The 26,152-nt window shown below is 43.8% G+C and overlaps 1 long non-coding RNA gene across 2 annotated transcripts in view; it reads left to right on the forward strand.

The window, feature by feature from the left end:
- Positions 1–26,152, forward strand: part of LOC102164754 — a 179,163-nt gene that overhangs the window by 7,831 nt on the left and 145,180 nt on the right. For both annotated transcript variants that reach the window (XR_002340475.1, XR_002340476.1), the window contains exon 2: positions 6,318–6,456. This is a non-coding gene — a long non-coding RNA (uncharacterized LOC102164754). The remainder of the gene's footprint in view (positions 1–6,317; positions 6,457–26,152) is intronic.

Genomic DNA, 26,152 nt, shown 5'->3' on the forward strand with positions numbered 1-26,152 from the left:
GAAAGCATTTCCTACCTAGCCCTTTACAGGAAAAATTTGAGGACTCCTGCTCTCATGCGTGAGGCCCGATGACAGTTTTCATATTAAGTCACTGAACGGAGCTTTCAGAAGGAGGCTCTTTAGTCACAGAGAAGCCATGCGATTATGGGCTTTGAGGACTGGAAAGCTGGGCTTGAGAGAAATGGGGCTACATCTGGTCTTATCGTGAAAACTTTAAAACACTTCTGCGTAATTCTGATTCTATTACCCTAAGATACCAGGGCTTGTAGCTGATAGGGTCAGCCTCCCATGGCTTTAGGGAACATGGGACAACAATCTCATGCCCCTTGGAGCCCCCATGGTCTAAACTGCTGATTTCTTTTTTGGGAGAATTTCCAGGCAGAGATCAAACCCAGGCCATAGCTGTAATCAGAGCCATAGCAGTGACAATGTCAGATCTTTAACTTGATGAGCCACAAGGGAACTCCTAAACAACTGACTCTTTAATAGAGGTGTAGAAATTCAACACAAGTTTTTGTTTGTTTGTTTGTTTGTTTGCTTTTTATGGCTGCACTCGAGGCATATGGAAGTTCTCAGGCTAGGGGTCCAATCAGAGCTACAGCCTACGCCACAGCAACATGGGACCTGAGCCACATCTTTGACCTATACCACAGCTCATGGCAATGCCGGATCCTTAACCCACTGAGTGAGGCCGCATCCTCATGGATACTGGGGGGGGGGGGTTGTTATTGCTGTGCCACACGGGGAACTCCTCAACACAAGCTTTTGATTGACATTTGGTTTAGATGACTATGAACATTTAAAACACCACAGGTAGAGTTAGTAAAAGTTAAGCATGCTCGTTCTGCTCTTCTGCAGTTAAATCCCAAAATTTCTGGGCTTCTTAGAGAAAGAATTCTTCTTCATAGCTAGAAAGGAATTATCCTTTAAAATGCCAGATTGGAGTTCCCATTGTGGCACAGCAGAAACAAATCCAACTAGGAACCATGAGGTTGTGGGTTCGATCCCTGGCCTTGCTCAGTGGGTTAAGGATCCAGCATTGCCATGAGCTGTGGTGTAAGTAGCAGACGCAGCTTGGATCTGGTGTTGATGTGGCTCTGGCGTAGGTCAGTGGCTACAGCTCTGATTCAACCCCTAGCCTGGGAACCTCTATATGCCGTGGGTGCGGCCCTAAAAAAAGGGGGGGGCAAAAGACAAAAATAAATAAATACATAAAGCTCCAGATCGCTATAATGCTATTTTAGTAGTTGTTTGGATTTTAAACTCTATAAATTGTCCCCCTGGTTCAGCTCTGTCACCAACATGGGCACTGAATTGAGACCCAGCACTGGAGGTTCCCCTTCCTGTTTTCTTCCACTTTCTGCCACCAACCATGTAACGTTCTCACACACGTAGAAAAGACGTCCTTTGCTTTGGAGGAAAAGGATCCAAGCTTGCTGTGTTGAGAAAGATGCGGAGGACGTATCCAGGAGCAGTAGGAGAAAGGTCCATGATGGCTGATTGCTGTCTGTGATAATTCGAGAGGGCAAGTTATGCAGCTCCGGCTCCATAATTCTCATCCTTGCTCTGCAGCTTCAAGGGCTTCAGAGTTGCAGAGTTGTCTCTTGTTTCTCTATTAGCAGCTCTCCGTTGTCAGCAGGGCTGAGACGCCATGCTCCTGTCACTGGGTCTTATCGACACCTCTTAGTCTGTGATTTCACTTCTCCTTCTTCCCCTCCTTTCGAGATTTAGTTTTCTTGGCTCCTCTGACTGTGATGCCTTCTCTGGGGAGACCTGTCTTTTAGGTACTCTGGTCAGTAAGGTGCTTCTTTCTGCTCCCCGTGGCCACAGCATGCTGCTGCGTAGATTGTGACCTGGACGAGGCTGCCTGGACAAAGGGAGTGAGTGGAGCCTTAAATCTACAGCCTTAAATCTAGCCCGCCCCCTTCCCATTTCCCCTCGATGGACGGGCCTTCCCTTCTCTCCCTTTTCTCCATTACTTACAGATTCCTGTTTTACTAAGTGGATTATAATCCATTCATTGTGAAGCTCAACTCCCCCTTGATCTGGCCTGTGGCAACTCTTTCAAGCTGGCTCCTGTGACCTTTTGACATTTCTCTCCCATTTTTGTGAGTATGTTCTTCCTTTCTGGAACAACCGCATATTCCAGAATCACCTTTGTGTTCCCTGCCCGGGCCTGGGAATCAGCCTTTTCTCCAGCGAGGCCCTGTTCCTTTCACCTGGGAATGATACTTAGAGACCAAGACTTTGGTGCTAGATGTGCTCACAGCTAATTGGCGGGCAGTTGATTTTAGAATTTAAAAAAATTAGGGAGTTATTCATGATACCCTGAATTGCTTTTGGTAGTGCCAACTCCAATCCAACCCAAGTTTCTTTCCTTGCATTCCCTATTCCATTTTTTTTTTTCTTGGATGGTGACTGGTATTTGTTTATTTATTTATTGAAGAATAGTTGATTTACAGCGTTGTACTAATTTCTGCTGTACAATGTAGTGACCCAGTCATACATATATACACATTCTTTTTCTCATACTGTCTTCCATTTCGGTCTGTCCCAAGATATTGGATATGGTTCCTTGTCCCCTATTCCATTTTCGTATGTCTTTTCTTTACAATTAGAACCCTGACCCTCAACTTCATCAACCCACTACTCATTTGATTAATTCTATAATGTTTAATTTCCATTGGAATCTATTCTCCCTCGGACATCGTGTGGTTACTGAGATGGCTTGGTCTTTTCTGTTTCTTTCTTTCCTTACTAAAATGAACCTCTCATTATATTTCTTCCTCTTTCTTGTCCATTATTTAGACTTAGCTTTTGAATATATATATATTTATATGTGTATTTGAAAATAATTCAATCTGAAGTACTGTGTAATACATATCTCTGCCTCATGGTTGGATTTTTAGGGGAGAGTTTTTGCCAACTAAGTATATTTGCAGTTTTGTTTTCTTCTTACAGGGGCATTGCATACAGTTGGTTGGCTTTGTTTCTATTCCTCGGCATTTTGTGGACAAGTTTTCAGCCCACAAAACCGTCTGGCACCATCTTCCATCACTGCAGTAAAGTGCAGTATCCCTGATGGGTGATGTGGGTGATGATGGAGACGAGGTAGATGGAAAGGGGCCGAGATGTCATATTTCTTTTTGTTTCTATAGGTTTCTTACTTTTTACTTTTTTCTATCCTTCCTGTCCTCCATCGCTACATCTCTAAAAAACTCCTCTATTTTTCTGATTCTTCCCCAGAAACAATGATTCCTCAAGACTGCCACCTCTGTCTTGCTCACTTTCAAATCCCTTCCCAGGGAGCAGGTTCTCTGAGCTATCAAGTCCCTGACTGATGTTTAATATGTTGGTAGTTAGTGGTGGAATTAGTCTTTCTAGAAGTTTCTCTTTTGTCTTCAAGATCTGAAATCTCCTCTTGACCTTACTTCTTGCTTCCGGATCTGTAGGTCAGCGCTGGCTTGATTTGGCCCTGCTGTGTTCCACATTTCTTTTCGATCTAGGACTTTGGTTGAAGGAACAGTCCTTATTTGGGATACTCTCTTCTCATGGCAGACAGCAGGAGCAAAGAGGTTGACTCAAATTATTCAAGCACATTCAAAGCTTCCACTTGGATATGGTTTACGTAATATTTGCTCATCTTCCATCGGCAAAGGCAAGTCACGTGGCCAAGCCTCCCAGTGGGGCCAGGAAGTATATTCTGCCCACAGGCAAGCAGAGCAAAGGTGAGGAATGGATTATACGTTGACAAGGGAGGAGATATTTATTTTCATTTTATTTTATTTTATTTTATTTTGCTTTTTAGCATTGCACCTATGCATATGAAAGTTCCCAGGCTAGGGGTCGAATCCGAGCTGTAATGCTAGCCCATGTCATAGCCACAGCAACTCGGGATCCTAGCCACAGCTGCAACCTACAACACAGCTCATGGTAATGGCAGATCCTTAACTCATTGAGCAAGGCCAGGGTTCGAACCTGCATCCTCATGGATGCTAGCTGGGAGCTAAGCTACATCTGAGCTACAATGAGAACTCCCAGGAAGATGTTTAAATGCTCAAGTGCACAGTAAATCTTAAAGTGGGAAATTTTTTTAAAAGCAGAATTTCCCAAATTAATTGACCATAGAACTCTTTCCTTGAGGTACTTCTCAGATTCCCTGGAGGACACTTGGGGCAATGCTGCTCTGATTCATCTCGAGGTGTTAGAACTGACCTTAGAAAAAACATTCCTTTGAAAGTCTGTGTGAATGGAGATTACGGCATTCTGAAACTCATGTTTCAATGAGTGAGAACCAGACATTGAAACCTTCCCATGTCAGCAAGTCCAGTGCTTCTTTATTAGCTAACACGTCTTCAGCCCTGAAGTGCTGTAAAAAACAGACTTGGAAAATAATCCTTAAGTTCTCATGCTTTCTGATCCTTATGGATCTGCAGTAATCTCTTTAGAAACCACCCCTCCCCCAGCCATCCTTTTTTTCCCCTCCTCAAATAATCCGTTGCTAGGGAATTATCATTTGTATTTCTTCAAATAATAAAATCAAGCATTTCCAGCTGGTTGTTTTATGTCTCCTTCTGTATGAGCCTTGTTTTTCTCAGATTCCAGTGTCCGTCAGAACTGAACAATTTAGCTAACTAGCACCTAGCTTGGTATCAGATATGTGAACAATAAGTTGCTTTTAATGGCGAAAAATTGCTTATTGAGTGTGTGATGTGTACGGGGCTGGCTAGCATCATTCAGTGGGCTTTGGCTTTATGGAAAGCAGAGACACAAAAATCAGGGGCACACATTCTTTCTTTTAGCTTGAGGTAAATGTCTCATAACCTTGAAGTAACGAGATACAGGTCGTTGGGTTAAAAGATAGGCTGGAAACGAGCATGTCCTCATTTGACTCTCCCACTTGGGGTTAATTTGGGCAATTTATTATTCATTAAACTTCTCACCTTCAAACTGAGCGATCCTACATGGGGTCTTGAAAAAATGCTGCTCATGGAGACTGAAAAGATGAGCAAAGTGTTGTAGAGGGATGGAAACGTGCTAGACAGTTTTCTTTTTGTTTTTGTTTTAACTCCACACCCATGGCATATGGAGGTTCCCAGGCGAGGGGTCGAATCAGAGCTATAGCTGCCAGCCTACACCACAGCCACAGCCACACAGGATCTGAGCCGCATCTGCAACCTGCACTGCAGGTCATGGCAACCCTGGATCCTTAACCCACTGAGCAGGGTCCAGGATTGAACCCGTGTCCACATGGATACTAGTTGGGCTTGTTATTGCTGAGTGACCTTAGGAACGCCTACACAGAATCACTTATGTTGTCTTCATTTTCTTTTTATGCAAATCCGTGACCTTTCCAGGCTTTGTTTTCTAATGTTTTTATTGTGATAAAATATGCATAACAAAATTTCTCATTTTGATAACTTCTACATGTATAATTCAGTGGCATTAAGTATGTCAACTGTCACCACTATCCGCTTCCAGAACTCTTTCATCATCCCAAACGGAAGCTCTACCCATTAAACAAAAACTTGGACTTCCCTCCTACCCTCAGCCTCTGCTAACCTCATGTCAACATTCTGTCTCCATGAATTTGCCTATTCTAGGTGCCTGATTTGAGTGGAATCCTACAGTATTTGTCTTATGGTGTCTGCTTATTTCTCCTTACAAAACATCTTCAAGTTCCATCCATGTTGTTGTATGCAGTAGAATTTCACTTCCTTCTTTCCTTTCTCTCTCTCTCTCTTTCTGTCTGTCTGTCTTTTTAGGGCCTCACCCTCAGCATATGGAAATTCCCAGGCTAGGGGTTGAATTGGAGCTGTAGCTGCCAGCCTACACCACAGCCCCAGCAACTCGGGATCCAAGTTGCGTCAGTGACCTACAGCAATGCCGGATCCTTAACCCACTGAGAGAGGCCAGGGATCGAACCCGGGTCCTCATGGATACCAGTCAGGTTCGTTATCCTGAGCCAAGGCAGGAGTTCCCAGAATTTCAGCTATTTCTATGGCAGAATAACATTTCCTTGTACATATACACCCTGTTTTGTTTCTCATTCATCTGTCAATGGACACTAGGGTGGTTTCCACATTTTGGCTACTGGGACTAATGCTGCTTTGAATATGGATGTGGAAGCTTACTCTTTCCTGGAAAATTTCAGTCCAGTTGTGCGGTCTTGAAATAGTTCTGACACTGAGTTGGGTGGAGGTACAGTGCATGGCAAATAGAAAAGTCCAACTGGCAGAATGCAAATGGTTAAAATTCTGGCTGGAACTTTTATAAACTTGGTTTCCCTCTCACCTTTTTTTTTTTTTTTCCTTCAGGGCAGACCTCTTCCTGGAATCAGTTCAGCTCTTAGAACCCCCCATGGGTGGCTGATGGACAAAGCAATAAAGCTGACTGCATCCTGCTCCTTCCCATGCCGTGGGGCCCTTTGCTGCTGGGGACCTGAAAGTATTACAAGTGAGTGACACTTGCTTCATTCTCTAATTACATAAACTTTCTATGTTATGGTTCTGCCATTTGACATATTCGATTTCATAATGTGATTGAATGTGTTTGTTGGAGCCGTGTTTATTAGTGGAGACGGACACAGTTCTAGTTAAGAAATTCTGCAAAACTGGCTGAGTCCTGTGGGAAACCCATGGCGATTGTCTGAGGGAGTCTTTGCTGTTTTAAGTGTCACGAGAAAGTTTCTTGGAGATGAAATCCATGTTTTCATTCATTTGGACACATCGTTCAGGGGTTGGGTATGAGAGGAGGGAAGACTGGCTCAAAAAGAGGAAACGGGCAGAGGCCAAAGTCAAAGGGATTGCTCTGTAAAGAGATTGTCTGAGGGTAAGGAGCCCAGAAAGGCACTTAGAGAGTCTGATTTTAATATCGTTTTCTTTTGCACTGCTTTCCTGGCTGTGGGTTTAATTGTATGCTGGTTTTAGCAGACGCTTCAGGCCTGTATTTCCTCTGGAAAATAGCTACAATCTCCTCATTGCAAGCTACATAACTGGTCTGGACCCATCTTTCAGGGCAGCCAGGGGCCTAAGAATGTGGCCGCATGATTTTTGCCTCTGCATGCGGTTTAGCTTTGAATCAAACTGGGCCTCAACCAGGAGGCTTCGACAATTTGTAATTCAGTGAGGTTAGACTTGCCTTGGTCTCAAAAGGTGATTTAAATGGGGTTTAAACTGATTTTGCAAACCTCCAGTGCAGTATTAGAAAGATCCAAATAAATTAGAAAACTATAGTCCTTCTCATCTTCTGGGATATTATGGCTTCAAACCAGTGGAGAGACTTTGTAGTCTCTAGCAAGGTTAAAAATTACGAAGCAAACAGGTGGGCTCTAACCCTAACCTGGTTATAACTTTAAAAAATGATTGTAGGAGTTCCCGTCGTGGTGCAGTGGTTAACGAATCCGACTAGGAACCATGAGGTTGCGGGTTCGATCCCTACCCTTGCTCAGTGGGTTAACGATCCGGCGTTGCCGTGAGCTGTGGTGTAGGTTGCAGACGCGGCTCGGGTCCCGCGTTGCTGTGGCTCTGGTGTAGGCCAGTGGCTGCAACTCCAATTAGACCCCTAGCCTGGGAACCTCCATATGCTGCGGGAGCAGCCCAAAAAATGGCAAAAAGACAAAAAAAAATGATTGTATATTTTTTTGAATTATGAAGGTAATATGATTATCTTACAGAAAATACAGAAAAGAAAAAAAAATTACTCACATTCCAGCACCCTAAAGTACTCATATACTTTGGAACAATTGCTTATCGTCTTTTCTCTCCATGTAACTATTTATTTAATTTTTCTGTTTATGTTTGTCATTGTAATTTAAGAACAAACTTGATTCTTATTCTTTTGTTCAATGTTGCATCAAGACATTTCTCATGTTTCCATATTTTTTCATAGCTGTGAATTTTTTTTTTTTTTTTTTTTTTTTGCTTTTTAGGGCCACACCCACGGCATATGGAGGTTCCCAGGCTAGGGGTCGAATCAGAGCTACAGCCACTGGCCTACACCACAGCCACAGTAACGCAGGATCTGAGCTGCATTTGCAACCTATACCACAGCTCATGACAACGCCGGATCCTTAACCCACTGAGTGAGGCTGGGGATTGAACCCGCAACCTCATGGTTCCTAGTTGGATTTGTTTCTGCTGAGCCACAACCGGAACTCATAGCTGTGATTTTAAGTGGCCTACTGGAAGGAGAGTAGTCACCTCACTTCCAGTTTTACAGTCCTCTAGGCCTTGAGCATTTGCAGATTTGTCATTTAAAATTTCACTTAAGTAATTCCTGGGGCATGGGATAAATAGTCATTTTAGTGAAGGTTGGTGGGAGTGGGTTTGAATCATAAAGTTGGAGTCCCAGCACTGGCCAGTCAGTCCATGGACTGATTGCCCAATATTAGGATTTTAACACAGTCTGTCTACTGTGTATTTGTCCCATTTGCATTTTATGGGGAAAATGATTGCATCAGTGAGTTTTCGCTGCATAACAAATGACCAACAGCTTAGAAGGTTAAAACAACAAACAGTCATTGTTTAGCTCATGATTCTATGCTTAGCTGAGATGGCTGGGGGCATTGTGGCCTGGGATGACTTGGCTGGGGCTGGACCGCCCTGGAGGGGCTCAGTCCCATATCTGGCATTGGCAGGCTATTGGCCAGAGTGCCTCGGTTTTCCAGCATAGGACCTTTCCAGCAGGCTAGATTGGGCTCAGGCTGGTCTCATGGTTTCACCTGCCGAAAGAGAAAGCCTAGTTTACATGCAAGTATTTCTCAATCGTTTTGCAGTGTGTTTCCATCGTCCTATTTGCCAGTGTTAGGTTGGCCAAAGCAAGCTGCATGGCCAAGCTCAGATCAAAGGATGGATAAATAGATTTTACCTCTTGAAGGGTGGAGAAGCAGTATCACATGGCCAAGGGGCATGCATCCCGGAATGGAAGCAATTCTTCTTTGCACATAAACGGTCACAATTTCATATATAGATGTATGGTCAAATTTGGGAATCTGCAAATATCTCTGGGAGAGTCTCTCAGAAACCCCAGCCACACAACTTGTGACTCATGGTGGGTGGGGGAATAACTTGTAGTCATGGGCAAGCATTGTAAATAATACTTTAATGGGCTTTTTTTGTGTCTATGTTTAAAAAAAATGTTTTGAGTTATTTGGTTAAGATAGATTCCCAGAAGAGGAATTACTGGGGCAAGGAGAATGAGCATTTTTATTTCAAACTCTCAATACTGATTTCAAACTCGCTTTCCAAAAAGTTGCGGGGAATCACAGGCTGTCAGCAATGTGTTGTTGATGATGTACGAGATTACCTGTTTTACTGCACTTCAGTTTCCACGGAATGTTATTAACAAAATTTGCTAGTGAACACTTAGAAAATGTTTCCTTATTTTTAGGCGTGCTTATTAGTCCTCTAGGGCTCCTATACCAGAGCTCCACAATGTGGGTGGCTTAAACGACAACATTGGATTTCCCACAGTGCTAGCAGCTAGAAGTCCAGGATCAAGGTGTTGGCAGGTTCGGTTTTTCCCGAAGCCTCTCTTCGAACTTGCAGATGGCCGTCTTCTCACTGTGTCCTCACGTGGCCTCTTCTCTGTGTGTGCCTCTCTGGTGTCTCTATTTTCTTCTAAGGGCAGCAGTCATATTGAATTAGGGCCCTGCTTTTAGGATCTCTTTTAACTCAATGATCCCTTTCAAGGCTGCATGTCCAAATACAGTCACCTTGGAGGCCACGGCTTCAAGATATACATTTTGGAGGAATGCAATTCAGTTCATGACAGGGTGAATCGAGGGTTTGTGGGGCCTGAGGCTTATGTAATTTGTGGGCATTCTTTAAAGAAAATATAACATCACAAATATAAAATTACCAGGCCCTCTTCATGGGTCTTGGAAGAGTCCTGGGGCTTAGGTTTCCTTGACGGCACAGTGGGCCGCCTCTGCTCAATTGTTGTTCTGAACTTCAGTTAATAGTGGGAATAAATGCTACTTATTTGTATTTGACAGAGACTCAGTTAAGGATACTGTTGTTAGTTTTTTGTTTTTGTTTGGCTGTGCACCCATCATATGGAGGTTCCCAGGCTAGGAGTCAAAATTCCAGGGGCAGCTGTAACCCATGCCATAGCGGCAGTAATGCCAGGTCCTTGACCCCCTGTGCTACAGGGGGAACTTCGGATATTGGTTTGAGTAAAGAGAGGCAGGTAAGGGGTGTTATCATTTAACACAGGTCTGAAGCTTTAGGTTTAAATAGACACAAAAGGCTTTTAGGAGAAGCCTAACTTGCTCAGGCGGAGCAGCAAAGCACTGATGTGGTGTGTTTTGGAGGCGAGGATTAAGTCTTATTGTCTAAAATATCACTTCTGCCACCTGAGCCCTGGTGGCTGTAACATGATTTGGAGGGGATAGGTCTTTATTCCGTAGTTAGATATAGGGCTCAGAATCTACTTTCCCCCGGAAGAGGAAACTCACCAATCAATCTACATGAAATTAGAAATGCCTGATGCTAGATTTTCTAGGAGTAGGTTATCACGGGGGTAGCAGGATGGCATGGGTTTCCTCAAGATGTGTGTTTGAATACTGAAAAATAAAATTTGGGTGCTAATGGTATGCTTTACTCTTAAAAATCTGGATGGGCCAGTGCTGGCTATGGAGGACATGGCTGTTGTGTCCTAACAGAGAGCTTGTTCACATGAAAAAGCTGTCATTTAAAAAATGTGCTTCCGCTGCTATTGCTGCTTCCCTGCCCTTCCCTTCAGACCCAGGGGCCTGAACACAACCTGGGACTTGTGAAGGGGCGGGGCTCTGATGTGACAGACATTGCCTTCGACCAATGAGAGCAGAGTAACAGATGACCGGGCAGAGACCGGGCTGGAGGAGGAGGGTGATGATGAAAGAAGCCTGGGTCTTCAGGTGGAGGTGGGCGGAAAGCTGGTTTGCCAGAGGGCTGGGTGGAAGGCAAAAGTCGCATGGGCGTCGGGGTAAAGAAGAGAAATTAAGACGAAAAACCTTCCTGCAATGACGCATGTAAAGATACCTACTTAAACACACAAAAGGCAAATCTAACTTTTTTTCCTGCTTGCTAAATAATACGGAGAGTTCACGTAGCTCTGGAGATCATTAGTTGAAATCAGCATGAACCTTTGGGCTCCTGGAAGACAGCCAGTGAGATTCCCAGAGCTCAAAGGGGGTTGGTCTTACAACCATCACCCTGAGTCACCACGGACACCGATACAAAACATGTAGAAAAATATTAGCCTTTCCTATTCAAACAAATAGGATATAGTCTGGGGACATGGGGTTATCTAATTTTTCTTTGAAAAGATAACATTTAAGAAAGCCCAGAGTTTAAACAGGAAAATGCCTCTGCACAACGTGACCAGCGATGCAACGTGGGGGAGAACAAGCAAGGCATTGTGTCCACGAAGGCAGGAAAAACACCCTCTGACTTTCCAAGTTGGTTCGGAATCAAATTCTGGCTTCGAATCTGCAGATATGCTTTCTTTGTCCTCTTGCCTCCCTTCTTAATTTTTTTAACCTCGTAGTTTTCAGGGGGCTATCGAAGTGGTTGTTGAAACAGTCCGAACGTTCAGAAAGAGAACCTTTCCTATGTCAACAAACACAATCCAGCTTAGAGAGAAAGGAAGGCAGTCTTGTCAGCTCGAAAGGGCCCAGCACAAGGTAATTTTTGTAATTGAAGTATTCCAGGGATTCCAGAGCACAGGAACCATCCATAAAACGGGAACTGGACCACACAAACACACCCCCATGGCTCCAGGCGGGCATGTTTGAAAATAAGCAGACCTTAGGAGTAGGAAGCAGGGGGCTTGCATCCAATGAGCTTTATAAATGCCCTTTTAACATGAAAATCCTCTCTAAGCTTCTTCCAGGTAAAAATGTTGTCTGGGGGGCTGGAGGCTGTGAAACCCAAGTGCTGGGAAGGGAAAGACAAACAGCCTTGCGGAGGTCAGGGCCCCAATGACATGACCTTGAGACTTTTTGTTTTCTTTCTCAAGGTCTTTTATAGGCATCATTAGATTACAGTCGCAAGTCTGGGATTCCAACGGAATTCGTATCCTCTGAGAATACACTGCATTCTAGGCACAGAACTAGATGGTTTTACACACTTGCTTTCGTTTGGCTTCTTCAAAGGCACTATCTAATTACCCCCGGAGAAGTCCTGGCTGAAAAGGCTGGCTAATGAGAGAGTTCCTTCGTCTATTCTAGACGTGGAAGTTCTCTGCCACAGTCAAAGATGCCTTTTCGCCCTCCTGTGGGTAACATCCTTGACTGTCCAAATCCTATAAATAAGCATCACCGGAGCAATCAGATAATTTTTAAAAACAGCAAGAGAAACCTTAATGTTTTAAAACAGTGTCCACCTGTGGTTCTTGTAGCTTCCATTCTAATTCCAGGTGAAGGGCCATGGGTGCCAGGAATCCAGCCGAGAATTTAGCATCTCCAAAGATTGGCCAAACATGGGGAGAAAGAGAGGGACCCATTTCTCTTTCCATCAGGGTGACCGTTTGGCCTCTCGGTGATGGACGGCAAGATTTCCTTCAATGTAAGTGGGGGCTTTTGACTGGCTATGAGGAGAGGCCGAGTTTGTTTAATTTGGAGTAAAGTTTTATGAGTTAATCTCTAGTGAGGGGAAAGCAGCAGTAAACACAGAACATACCGGTCATTATTCTAAGGGTTTCTATGTTCTTTCTCATGCATGAAAGGAGGAAAAAAATTTCAAAAAAATTCCCCAAAATGGGGAGGCGTGGTACTCAAGAGTGTGTGTGTGTGTGTGTGTGTGTGTGTGTGTGTGTGTGTGTGTGTTTGAGAGAGAGATTTTGTTTTGACCGAACCATCTGGAGTACAGCATATGCCCCAGGAGTGTAAAGGCAAACATTTACCAGGAGATTCACATGGTTTCTGCTATGTGTACACATATTTGTAGAGGACTCTTATGTTTCTAGAAAGTGGAGATAAACATAGATTTTTCTATGCATATGTTAATGCAGCCCAAGCCTTTGCAGACCAAACTGTTATTTATTTTAGGGGGCCTTATAAACTCAGGTGGGTTAAAGTGCCGGAGAAACACACACAATCTGGAAGTGATCAGTGTTTGTCTGAGGAAAAGTACCTTTCGCCTCGACTTTAATAACACGGGTGAAAAATTCAGGGATATTGTGATACGATTGTGTGCTGAAAAGTGGATTAAATCTCGATTAAATCACAACATAAATAATACCTTAACTGAGAATGTTAAAAGTGAACTTGAAATGGTCTTAAAAACAAAGGAGGTAATTTACCTGATTTATTAGGGGAGAGGAAAAGTAGCTTGGTGTGTGTTCTCTAGATTTTATGTTTAATGGGACAGACTTTTAAGGAAACTGCTGGGATTTGGCAAAGCTAAACCAAGAGCTCCTAGCATGCTGGCCAGATTTTTAAGAGGATAGGGGAAAGGGAAAAACTACCCATCCATCCTTCCATCCACCCATCCAGCCAGTCAACAGATCAACCAAACAAACCACCATCAATCACCCAGACAAACAAACGCTGTGGCCCAGGCCTGGGAACAGAACTTGGCCATGGCTGCCCAAGGGGGTCCTGGCTCTCAGAGGGCCGCTCACGAAGGGAGCACTTAAACTTCAAAATGGAAACAGGAGATTTATTAGGAGGCTTGAAGGGGAATGCTCTTGGTAACTGGGGCTCCTGCTGTTCTCATTCCTGGGCCTTTGTGTTGTCGAAAACCCTTCTGTAAGACCCAAACATGGCTTTGGTTCTTTTCGCATTCGCTGCAGATGGAACATTTTGAATCACCTGTGGAAAGTTCAGGATGTAAGGTGCTTCTTTTGAAGACCTCTCAATTCTTCATAAAGAATAAGCCACGTTCTAGGGAACAGACTTGGGGTTGTTGGCCGGAGGGGATTTGGGCAGGGGTGGATTGGGAGTTTGGGGTTAGTAGAGGCAAACTATTACACACACATCAGATAAATAACAAGGTCCTACTGTAAAGCGCGGGGAACTGTGTTCAACATCCTGTGATAAACCGTAGTGGAAAAGAATATTAAAAAGAATGTATATGAGTATAACTGAGTCACTTTGCTGTACAGCAGAAATTGACACAACATTGTAAGTCAACTGCACCTCAATAAAACACAAATCGAAACATTTAAACAAAGAATAGCCCATGTTCAGCTTCATTATAGGGTGGGAGTGTGGGTTGGGATGCTGGGAGGGGCGATTCTGGCTGGTCATGTACCAGTGGGCAAAGGATGTCACTTTTTGGGCTGTGTTGACTCATCGGTAAAATGGAGCTGTTCTGAAAAGGCCTTTCTAGCTCTAAAACCCTATGATTCTCAGTGGACCAGAAATGCTAGCTTCTGAGCAAACAAACCCCGAGTGGCAGAGTGGGAGAGTTTGCCAAACGTCTCCTAGCAACTGATTGTCAGTTCTTCCTCTCTGTCTCTCCATTTTTTTTTTTTTTTTTTTTTTAAGGGCTGCGTCTGTGGCATATGGAGACTCCCAGGTTAGGGGTCAAATCCAAGCTGTAGCTGCCGGCCACAGCCACAGCCATAGCAATGCCAGATCTGAGTGGCAGCTGTGACGTACAGACGGATCCTTAACCCACTGAGTGAGGCCAGGGATCGAATTTGTGTTCTCATGGATATCAGTCAGATTTGTTTCCGCTGAACCGCGATGGGAACTTCCTATCAATCCTAAAAAGATCTTGAGTGTGAACTGCTCTGCTGATGGGGCTGTGGACCATTGGTGAGCCATGTGGCACATGGTGGATGGTCACAAGATATCTGCTCCATCAACACGCATGAAAGGATAAAGGGAAACACAGGAGCAATTCATTTTTGAGGGCATGGCTGTCTGATTCTTGGGACCTGAAACCCCGTGCCATCAGCAAGCAAGAATTTCACACAGAGGAGGGCAGAGGCTCAAGCTCCTTGGAAGAGGGATGCACAGAATGATTGTTTGGGAGAATAAAACATTTCCATCTGTCATGAATATGGATGGCAAAATCTGGATTGCTGTGTCACAGACCCACTCATCAAGTGTGACAGTTTGGGAGCCCATCCGAGGAGAATGGAATGATGGTGGTGATGAGTAAAGTGCCACAGAGTCACCTAGACGGATCAGACACATGATGAGAGGAGGTCACGCGAGGACTCCGTAAAATACATGCCACAAATTTTTGAAGTAGCTCAATGTGACCAAGTGGAAATTAAAGCTTTACGAGATGATACTTACCTTTACTCGGTGCAGTGTACTCTGGTGTTTTCTATTATATTCTATTTTGGTTTTATTATATGAAAGTGCTCAATACAAGGCACGAAGTTGATTTTATGATCACATCAAAATTGGAAAGCAATACTCAAGGTTATGTTTTAGGGTGGCTTGATTATGGCATGTGTCACTTTGGTATTTCGTTTTTGTTTTGATTAAAAATAGCTTTACTGAGTAAACTTGAAACTAACACAACATAGTAAATTAGTGATACTTCAATTAAAAGTAGCTTTATTGAGATATAGTTTACATAGCACACATATTTAAATTGTACAATTCAGTGGTTTTTTAGTATCATCCCAGGTGTGTGAGCCCATCCTGACAGTCAATTTGAGAATATTTTCATCACTTCAAAAAGAAACCCCTCATCCTTTGGCTGTCACCCACTATCCCTTCTCTCGTCTGGGTTCCCATCTAATCTAATTTCTGTCTCTCTAGATTTGCCTATTCTGGATATTTCAGATAAATGGGAGTCTAGGTTGTATGACCTTTGGTGACTGGCTTCTTTCACTCAGCATGATGCTTACAAGATTCATCTATGTCATAGCATGTATCAGTGCTTCATTTCTTTTCATGACTGAATAATATTCCCCTGCATGGGGTATACCATGTCTTGTCGATCCATTTCTGTATGCGTTTCACCTTCAACACCTTCAATGTTCCATGCATTTACAGCATAGAGCTTGTTCTGATGGAAACGAGGGCCACAGAGCCCCTGTCCTTCTTTCACTTGGCAAATAGCTACTACTGGGAAACAAGGATAACTACAGAAGCAGTGAATGTACTGATGCAGTTGTCAAGAGCCAAGAAAAACACTGGAAAATCCTGTCTGCCTTGGACCAGCTCAAAGAGTCCAGAAACACCTGGCAAGAAGACCTTCACCCCCTGCAGTGATTTCTGGGTTGGGGGGAAGCCCTTCTGCAGAAGGAAGTTACACCCCTGAATATCATCCCCTGGTTCTTTACACTTGCTGTTTTAAGGTTCCTTAGGCACCAATATCACAAAGACAAACCACTCAGCTGCAATTTGAGCCTCCTTTAGAGTCAATGCTCTGTTAATTTTTAATATCTCCTTTCATGCAACATAAGTGGTATGTGTACCCATCTCCAGCTAGAAGTCAGTGGGTGTACTCTTGCCCACCAAGGACCTTCCAGCACTTAATAGAGGATTTGATGGAGTGTTCACTGAAAAGCCACCTTTGGCTTAACTGATTTCTGGAATTTTCTGGGTTATGGAAGCAGTGCAGTTTTTCATGTTCTTGGCCTTGTCTGTGACATTGTTTATTATTTATTTATTTATTTATTTATCCCACTGTACAGCATGGGGACCCGGTTGTACATACATGTATACATATTTTTTCTCCCATTGTTGTGCTGCGTTGTAAGTATTTAGACATAGCTCTCAGTGCTACACAGCAGGATCTCATTGTAAATCCATTCCAAGAGCAATAGTTTGCATCCCAGTCCTTCCCACTCACTCCCCCTCCCCCTGGGCAACTGCAAGTTTATTCTCTAAGTCCATGATTTTCTTTTCTGAGGAAAGGTTCGTTTGTGCTGTATATTAGATACCAGATATGAGTGATATCATATGGTATTTGTCTTTCTCTTTCTGACTTATTTCACTCAGGATGAGAGTCTCTAGCTCCACCATGTTGCTGCAAATGACATTATTTCGTTCTTTTTTATGGCTGTGTAGTATTCCATTGTATATATATACCACATCTTCCTAATTCGGTCATCTGTTAACGGACATTTGGATTGTTTCCATGTCTTGGCTATTGTGAATAGAGCTTCAACGAACATGTGGTTGCATGTCTTTTTTAAGGAAAGTTTTGTCCGGATATACGCCCGAGAGTGGGATTGCTGGATCATATGGTAGTTCTATGTATAGATTTTTAAGGTACCTCCATACTATTCTCCATAGTGGCTGTACCAGCTTACATTCCCACCAACAGTGCAGGAGGGTTCCCTTTGGTCCACACCCCCTCCAGCACTTGTTATTTGTGGACTTATTAACGATGGGTCTGTGACATTCTTGATGGCTTGGTACCTCTGCCTTCACCGTGTCAAAGATATTCCCTGCATTTCTCCTGGGTGTTTGCTAAGCTAATGTTCCATGTGACAGAATCAGAAAAGAAGTGATGCCCCAGAGCCAAGGCAAACAGGAGGGGGGGGCTCCCCAGAGGGAACTCCTGGGCTTCCCACACAGTGGTAGGCAAGTGGGCAGCAGATCTCAGCCTCACCCTGAAGCCTCAGAGTGTTCTCAGATCTCTGCTGCACGTGCATACTGGACGGACCAGCGAGAGGGGTTAGGGCTGGCTTTCTCAAGCAGCAGGCCTGAGAATAAGTTACATGGATGGTTCCCAGGAGGGTGGAATCTGGGAGGGCTTTTATCATCAGAAGATGTGTCTTGGGGAAGTTCATTGCTTATTGAATACATCCAGTAGATACTTCCAGAGGGCTCCGTGTGCAGCAGCACCATTCTAGGCATGAGGGGTACAGTCAACAGGAACGTCTTTGATGCGCATATTATTTATGTGGCTGGCTTCGTTTACCAGGATCATCACACTTTAATTTTGTCTCGCCTTGGGCATTTACATTTCAATATCCCTCCATCCCCTGGGTGTTGACTCTGCAGTGGCAAAAGGGAGTGGAAGACTTGCCAGGAGCATACTTTCCCTGGATGGCCAGCAGGGACTGCAGTTACAGCTCCTTCTTGTATCTGAGGTCCAGAGATGGCACCTGGATGCCAGACAATCTCTTCAGCTCCCTTCCGTGACTCCAAGACAATATTCTGAATGATCATTACACTCTTCGCCACCTTTTTTTCTTTCCTTCTGACAATGTTAGACAAAGCTCTTCAGAGACCACATGATAATATGGGGGCAGGCAGAGAATAATAGTGCCCAGAGACGTAGCTGGAAGACAGTGATGCAGCCAGACAACCAGGCGCAGATGTATAAACTTATTTACTTTGTCAAAGATCCCGAGTCACTTGACTTCACTGAATACGGGGCATAATTTTCCCCCAGGGGGCTGCCAGCCAGGTTCCAAGGAGGAACATGTAGGTCAACGGTCTCCGAATGGGTTGATAATGTTGACAGGAAGATAATGTTGAAAATCTAGAAATAATAAAGTGAAAGCCAGATCAACAAAATAGTATTTAGTAAGAGTTTATTGTGCATGAAAAGACAGTCGGAGACTTAGGACTCTTCAAATCCAAAACCGATACTGAAGCTTAGAGGTGCAGCAAATTAGAGGACGGCTTATAAAGTGAAAATGCGCACAGTGCTTAACCTGGACAGGGATTTTTTTCTTTAAATGGAGTTTCCAGACGGCAGCGGGTGAAAAGTGATTATCTTACACCTTTTCAGAAAGATGACTTAAGTTTCTTCTATGACTATCAGAGGCATTTTCAAGAAATAACATGGTTCCCTTATGGTCGTGAAATACCCTGGATTTAGTTTATGTGACTTGAGGTCTTATGTGGCTGACATGGTTTTGCTGCTCGGGAGAGTGTTGAGCCGCTTCTCCACTTTAACTGGAGAAGCCCCTGAGTGTGTGTCAAGTGGCACATTGCGGGAGCTGGAAGAAGGTGGTAGAAATGTTCATTTTATTTTTATTTAATTTTTGCCTTTTAGGGCCACATCCGTGGCATATGGAGGTTCCCAGGCTAGGGGTTGAATCGGAGCTGTAGCCGCCGGCCTACACCACAGCTCACAGCAATGCTAAATCCTTAACCCACTGAGCGAGGCCAGGAATCGAACCTGCAACCTCATGGTTCCTAGTCGGATTTGTTTCTGCTGAGCCACGACGGGAACTCTGTTCATTTTCTTTTTAAGATCTGACCCTTTGATTCCCCACTCCCACCCCTACCCTCACCCCACCAGCCTCTATCAGGTACTAACTTAATATTTAAGAGAGAGCGACTTTGGAACCAGATGGCCAGGGTTTGAATTCTGGCTCTGCCACTTCCCAGATGTATTCTTTTGAGTAAATTCCTTACCCTCTCTGTCCCTTAGTTTCCTCATTGGCAAAGTACAAAACTACTACCCACCCTGGGAGGGTTGCAGTGAAGGTGAAAAACATTGGTAACGTGCTTGGAAGGGAGCACGTCACACGGGCATACACTTGTTTGTCACCAGTTTTGCAACAATGAGTTCACAATTTATAAGTAAATAAATATGAAATGTTACTGGGTGTGTGCCCTACATCTGTTCACTGATGGGGTGGATGATTAAAAACCTTTGAGATCACTCTCTATGGTAACGAATTGTTTTTGATCTAACAGCTACGGCCTTGACATGAACTTTTGTAAGGGCGTGGTTTGCGGATGGCTGTATTTTTGTTGTTTTTCATAACAATAAGAGAGAAAATGCTCGACATGGAAAGATTAAAGCCTGCGAGGGCTCCTGGTGCCCTTCCCATCAAAGACATTTTCTGAGGCTAGTCTGCAGAGAGCAGAGCAGCATTGAGCACACAGAGATGTACTGGTCTTTTTTGTTTGTTTGTTTGTTTTGCTTTTTAGGACCAAACCTGTGGCATATAGAAGTTTCCAAGCTAGGGGTGGATCTGGAGCTGGAGCTGCCGGCCTACACCACAGCCATGGGCAACACTAGATCTGAGCCATGTCTTCGACCTACACCACAGCTCACAGCAACGCTGGATCCTTAACCCACTGATCAAGGCCAGCGACCTACACCACAGCTCACAGCAACGCTGGATCCTTAACCCACTGATCAAGGCCAGGGATCGAACCTGCCTCCCCATGGTTCCTAGTCAGGTTCGTTACCGCTGAACCATAATGGGAACTCTGAGCTGTTCTGTCTTAAGAGCCCTGGAAAAATAGGTTATTCTGGAATCATTGCACCTTCCACATTCTAGGAACAGATCCTGAGGAGAGATTAATTTTGAAATTCCAGAAGACCTTGGAGACGCTTCAACTAAGGAACTTCTTTTGACGTATTGGGGGAAGAGAAAGGAAATCAAAGAAGATTCATTTTAATTGCCAGAGAGTTTCATTTTCTTGCATCTTGCATCTCAGTGCTTCAAGCTCAAACAGCCCTGGTTAACACATTGTTTGCCAGGCCAGTGACAGACTCCCAGTGTGGACCCAGCTTTCCCCTTTACAGCTGAGAAGCAGCATTCTCTTGGGAGCTAGACATTCCCGGTACCACTTTTTCCACTCTCCCCCTCTTCCCCTTGGCTCCAGGGACGGGAGCAGCCTTTTCTGCACCAGTTAATCCCCCATGAGTCACTTGCAGATGGGGGTGGAGGAGCTGAGGGCTTCCTCCGAGCAGGCTTCTATGCCCAATGGATAAAATTCTGCCTTGAAGGGAATCCCACAATGTGGGTTTTATAGGACTCAGCATTGGCTCTGGCTCGTGGATCAGTAGCAGCATCTGTTCATAATAAAGTGGAGCGTCTGTACCCTGACTCTGTCTGCCAAGGGCCACCCGGCTACAGCCGTCCAGAGTGGACCAGATCATTAGCTTGGCTGCTCATGAGAGCGCTGTGTAAACTCTCAACAACCGAATCAAACCGACATGAAACCCCAAACAATACCACTTTTGAACAACAATATTTAAATACTGTTTATTACGGGAAAATTTAAACGTAATACAAAACAGAGAGGAACGTATAATAAACTCCCTTTGTACCCATCACCCACATTCAAAAATGACCACCTTGTGGCCAATCTTGTTTCATTTATAGCTCCCTGATTTCCTCTATTCCCTGGAATATTTTGAGGCAAATCTCAGACAGTGGATGATTTTATTCATACATATTAAAAAAGACCATTTAGAATATTGAACCACAGGATGAATGGTAAGAGGCAGAGAAAATAGAATGCAACCTAACTGAAAGCATGCAGTGTGCCTGTGAGCTCATGAGGGGCCTCCATAAAAAAGCTGGATGATGGAAACAGCCAATTTCTACTCACTGTCCCAACTTTGAGGGACAGAGCTGGTCAGGGGTCTTCCACTCTTTCATAGCACCAATCAATAAAGAAGCATTTTTTTTCTTTTCTTTTTTCTTTTTCTTTTTCTTTTAGGGTTGCACCTGCAGCATATGGAATTTCCCAGGCTAGGGGTCTAATTGGAGCTATAGCTGCTGGCCTTTGCCACAGCCACAGCAATGTGGGATCTGAGCCGCATCTACAACCTGCACCACAGCTCATGGCAATGCTGGATCCTTAACTCACTGAGCAAGGCCAGGGATTGAACCTGCGTCCTCACGGACACTGGTGGGGGCCGGGGGGAGTTCGTTAACAACTGAGCCATGATAGGAACTCCAAGAAGCAAATTTTCTGTCCTCAGAGTTCCATTGCATTTTTGTAAAATTATAACCGTGACAAAATAATGTGTTCATGGAGAAAAAGCTAGAACCTGGGAAGCTGGTTGAGGTCTGAGAGGGGATTCTGAGGGTGCTATTAGTCTAGAGAGCATATTATTGACTCTTGGAATGGTAGCATCAGTTGTTCAGATAAGTCAACCAGGGATTTTGAAAATTTCTGGTGAAAAATGGCAAGACTGGTACTGAGAAAATAATAATGCTGGTTTGCCTTCTAAAAACCTGGAGGAGTTTTCAGGGGCCTCTAAGTGGCCCTCAATTGTCATCCTGCTTAAGAGAGTCTTGGATGTATCTGTTTCCTCCCTCCCTGAGCTGGCCAGTTTCCTGGGGACCAGCCACCTGGATCATTTTGGAAAGGCTGCCAATTCTTGATAGAGAGGCGATCTCAGTCAGAGAAGCTGAGTGAATAATAGTTGTTTTTGTTAGGAACTTGAAATTCCAGAATGTTCTATCCTGCATTTCTGCCTGTGTTTTCTTCTTGGAGATAGAAAATAATTCCTTTTATTGGATACATGTTGCTCAAACAATGCTATTTTTCTCTATTTACCACTGTCCTCATACATCAGGTTCAACTTCCTTTTGCTTTTTTTTTCCCCCCCTGAATAATTTCCATTTGGTAATCCTTGCCCCAAGAAAAGATAGAGTTATGGCATTAAAGCAATTTTTCTTCCACTCAAGTAAACCATTAAGGACAATGGAAAGGAAAAGAAATGTGCTTTTCAAGAGTCATTTTTTTTTTTCTCTCCATTGTATCAGCTCATTGCAGATGGTATGTGTACAATTCACTTTTGGCTGAATCATAATAAATATGAGACAATCTGGTATAAACCACTTTTCATAATGCAATGCTCGCCAATAAACTCCATATATAACCTTAAATCAAATTGAGGCAGATGCAAAAATTATGTAAAACTGCTGGTGCCTGCCCCTGACCTTGGGCGGGCCCTCCCAGATTTGACTCAATAAACTTTTTCCTCCCAAATGATCTGGCAGTTATTCCTGTCAAGAGAATACAGTGGGGGTGCTACCAGGTTGGGGGGGTGGGGAGTGAAGCAGTGATTCACAGATCAGCAAGGCCCTTTGGAAGCTTAGTTGGTATGAGGTACCCGGAAAGCTGAAAAAATCTCAATGCATTTCTGAACACACATATTCATTGTGAGCTGATTTCTGTTCCTCTTGTGCCCTGTAAAATTGCAAGGAATGTAGTTGAGGTCTGGAGATTTCCATACAGAGATTAAAAGAGGCTATAAACCAAAGAAATAGTGGTTTTGTGTAGCTGTTGGGCATGAAATATTTTCAGGACCAAGCTGTCCTGATTTTCAGCATGGAAGTTGAGTAAACACCTTACAGACATTCAGGGATCACTTCTAGGAATGCTCTTCCTAACGGGGCACATGAGTTTAAGTCTGAAAAGGGCCTGCCTCGTTATCTGTGCTCGGAATAACGTAGGAGCCTATTTTTATATTTATTTCATAACCGAGCCGGTGAAACATACAGAAACTGGGGTTCTGTCAACATCGAGGTCCGATTTTGTGTTTTGTTTAGGAGCCAACCCACTTTGGACCCTCAATAAACGCTTTTATTTAAGACCCACTGGGTTTCATTATACTGACCAAGTACTCACGGTCTCTCTGCTTTTAAGAGCAGTTGGTCCATAGGAAATCCTGAAATGTTTCCTTGTAACGTGTGAGTCAGTTAACTTTATAGTGAGGTTAGAAAGATTATTTCCTGGCTCATCTGTACAGTCTAGATGTTGGATGGGTTCTCTAACTGCTTAGAGGGATGTGGGGGAGCTTACTTATCTTTTTTGGGGTGGTCGGGGTAGGGGATCTCATGGAGTCTCACCCAAGATTTGGGGTATTTCTAGCTCATGGGAGTGGCACAGTGAATGGGGAGCAGGACCTAGTGGGAGCAGGTGGAGTCAGATAGTCTGAGATGCAGTGTCACTTGAGCTATGGAAGCTGTGTGGACTAGGGCACGTGACTTACCCTCTATGAGTGTCTATTCTCCCTTGTAAATTAGAGGCAATACTATTCCCCTCCAAGGCAAATGCTTTTTTTTTGCTTGATTTTATTTTTGTTTATGTTTGACTGCACCCTTGGCATACGAAAGTTCCCAGGCCAGGGGTAGAACTGACGCTACAGCAGTGACAGTGTTGGATCCTTAACCCGCTGTGCCACCAGGGAACTCCCAAGGTAAATGTTAAGATTAAATGAAAGACTCTACAAAATGGTCTGTAAAATATAGTTATTGTATTATCATCATCCAGTTATAAAGTAATCCAGCATCCCTAAGGGACACATAATAGGGGCAGAACTTTGAAAGATAGGAATTTGATGGGTTCAGCACATTTTGCCACCCCCTCCCCAAGGTACTCTTCATTCCAAATATATTAATTAAGGGCTCTCTCTATGCTAAGGAGCACTTTTATTTTTTAAACAATAGCATCTTGCTCTACTGTAAACTCTGTTACTAATGGCAGTTAAGGTACCTTAGTTGTGGAAATTGTAACAGCATTGTTGAAGCATGACTGAGTTAATACACTGCACATATTATCCTTTGATAGAGACTCATCTGCTCGCTCAGCTTCTTTTGCAACATGGTGACGTGAAACAGTTCTGGCTACTGAGACACGAAGGATGTCTGTAGGGATAGATTTGCTTCCCAGAAAAAAAAATAGAACATGTTTGGGAGAAAGCCTTCTGACCATCCCCTTCTTTGTTAATTGCAACAGTTATGTGAGGGCATGATGCCAGAGCACTAGCTGCCATGATGCAACCATGAGGTGATTAGCAAAAGGATGAAGTCCAAACTCCTGAGGTTAGTTGAGCGGAAGGAAAGAGTACCATGAATTTTCCACCATAAAATTGTGTTGCAGAAACAGTGTTGAACACAATCATGCTTAGGCTGCGTATTTGTTTTTTGGTTCCATACTCCTGTTAGACACGTTTTCAGTTATTCGTGTAGGAACCCATTGCTGCTATATGCAGTACTCGAAGTGGAGCATGGAAAACATGGCACTGGGGAGGAGGGAAGAAGCCTTTTCAGAGTTAGGAAGGGTGAGCAGGAATTCAACCAGCAAAGAAGAAAGATCAGAGGAACGTTTCAGCGATAAGGAATAGAATATGCGGCCATCAACTGGCAGTGCTCTATGGAGTGTTTTAGAGGCGTGGTTAAATAGAGCAGCTCTCAGGAGGATTCCCACAGGGAGAATTTGGAAATGTCACAATGCCCCAGGGGGTGATTCTAGTATGTAATGGGTGGGATACTCACTGTCCAGTTGTTGTGAGCAGGAAATCCATATGGAAACAAAATCTGTGTTGTCTTCTTGTCTATATAACATCTCCTTCTGGGGCAAGAAGGCTTCCTTTAAGTTCTGAAAAGAGAGGGGGAATGTCCTCTCTTAGGGGCAGGAAACTGTAACCAGGCTTGAAGAGTGACTGGAGCCCTCCTGGCAGTCACTCTTTTGAATATCATTAGAATTGTCGTCTTAAACCTTTCAATCTCCTGTCCAGAAAGCTGTCATTCTTGTCATAATAAAAGCCCCAACCACAGCAACAACCTAGGAATGAAGAATACACTCTCCACCGGAATGAAAATTTATTTTTATGTTTCCAACAGCTCAAACTCTTCACACAATAGACTAATTCTTTTTTCAAAGTTTTTTAATTTTTAGAGCTGCACCTGTGGCATGTGGAAGTGCCCAGGCTGGGGTCGAATTGGAGCAACAGCTGCCAGCCTACACCACAGCCACGGCAATGCGGGGTCTGAGCCGAGATCTACACCACAGCTCATGGCAACACTGGATCCCTAACCGACTGAGCGAGGCCAGGGATTGAACCCGCATCCTCATGAACCCTAGTCTGATTCATTTCCACTATGTCACAGTGGGAACTCCCAAAATAGACCAATTCTAATAGGAAAATTTCAGACAAAGCTCTGTAGCCGGAATAGCTCATTCCTTTAGAATTTTAAGAACTAAAAAGCAGGCATAGTTACAAATGTAAAATTGATGGACAATCCTTGTTTATTTTTCTGACTACCAAATCATGTGCACACGGTACAACCATACAATCTATAAAGTGAGTTTCCTACAATTTTCTCCCTTCCAGGTAAACACTATTACTAGTTTGATGAGTTAAAATATATTTCTATTGATAAAGCAACCTGTTTACTCCCACTTATGAATGGACAAGGCCTATTTTTACATTTTTGTGCCACGCCCTGTGTAACAGAAGCCACCTCTGACAGGCACAGTGGAGATTCTTCCAGGAGGCCAAGAGGGGGGGTTTTGCTTCTTTAGTTTCATCCCGGTCTAAAGAATAGAGCTGCTATTCTGCTGGCACGCACCCATCCAGCTGGCATCTGATCAGATGTGGCAAGCACCTGTTCTGATTGGGTGGTGCCTGTGTCCAATAGTTGAATACTTTGAATGCTATTACCTCTATTATGGACTGAATTGTGTCTGCACCTCCCCCTTCCCTCCCCACACCAAGTGTGGCTCTATTTAGACATAGGGTCTTTA

The sequence above is a fragment of the Sus scrofa genome, chromosome 18, assembly GCF_000003025.6.
Source record: "Sus scrofa isolate TJ Tabasco breed Duroc chromosome 18, Sscrofa11.1, whole genome shotgun sequence".
In the NCBI taxonomy this organism is placed as follows: Eukaryota; Metazoa; Chordata; class Mammalia; order Artiodactyla; family Suidae; genus Sus; species Sus scrofa.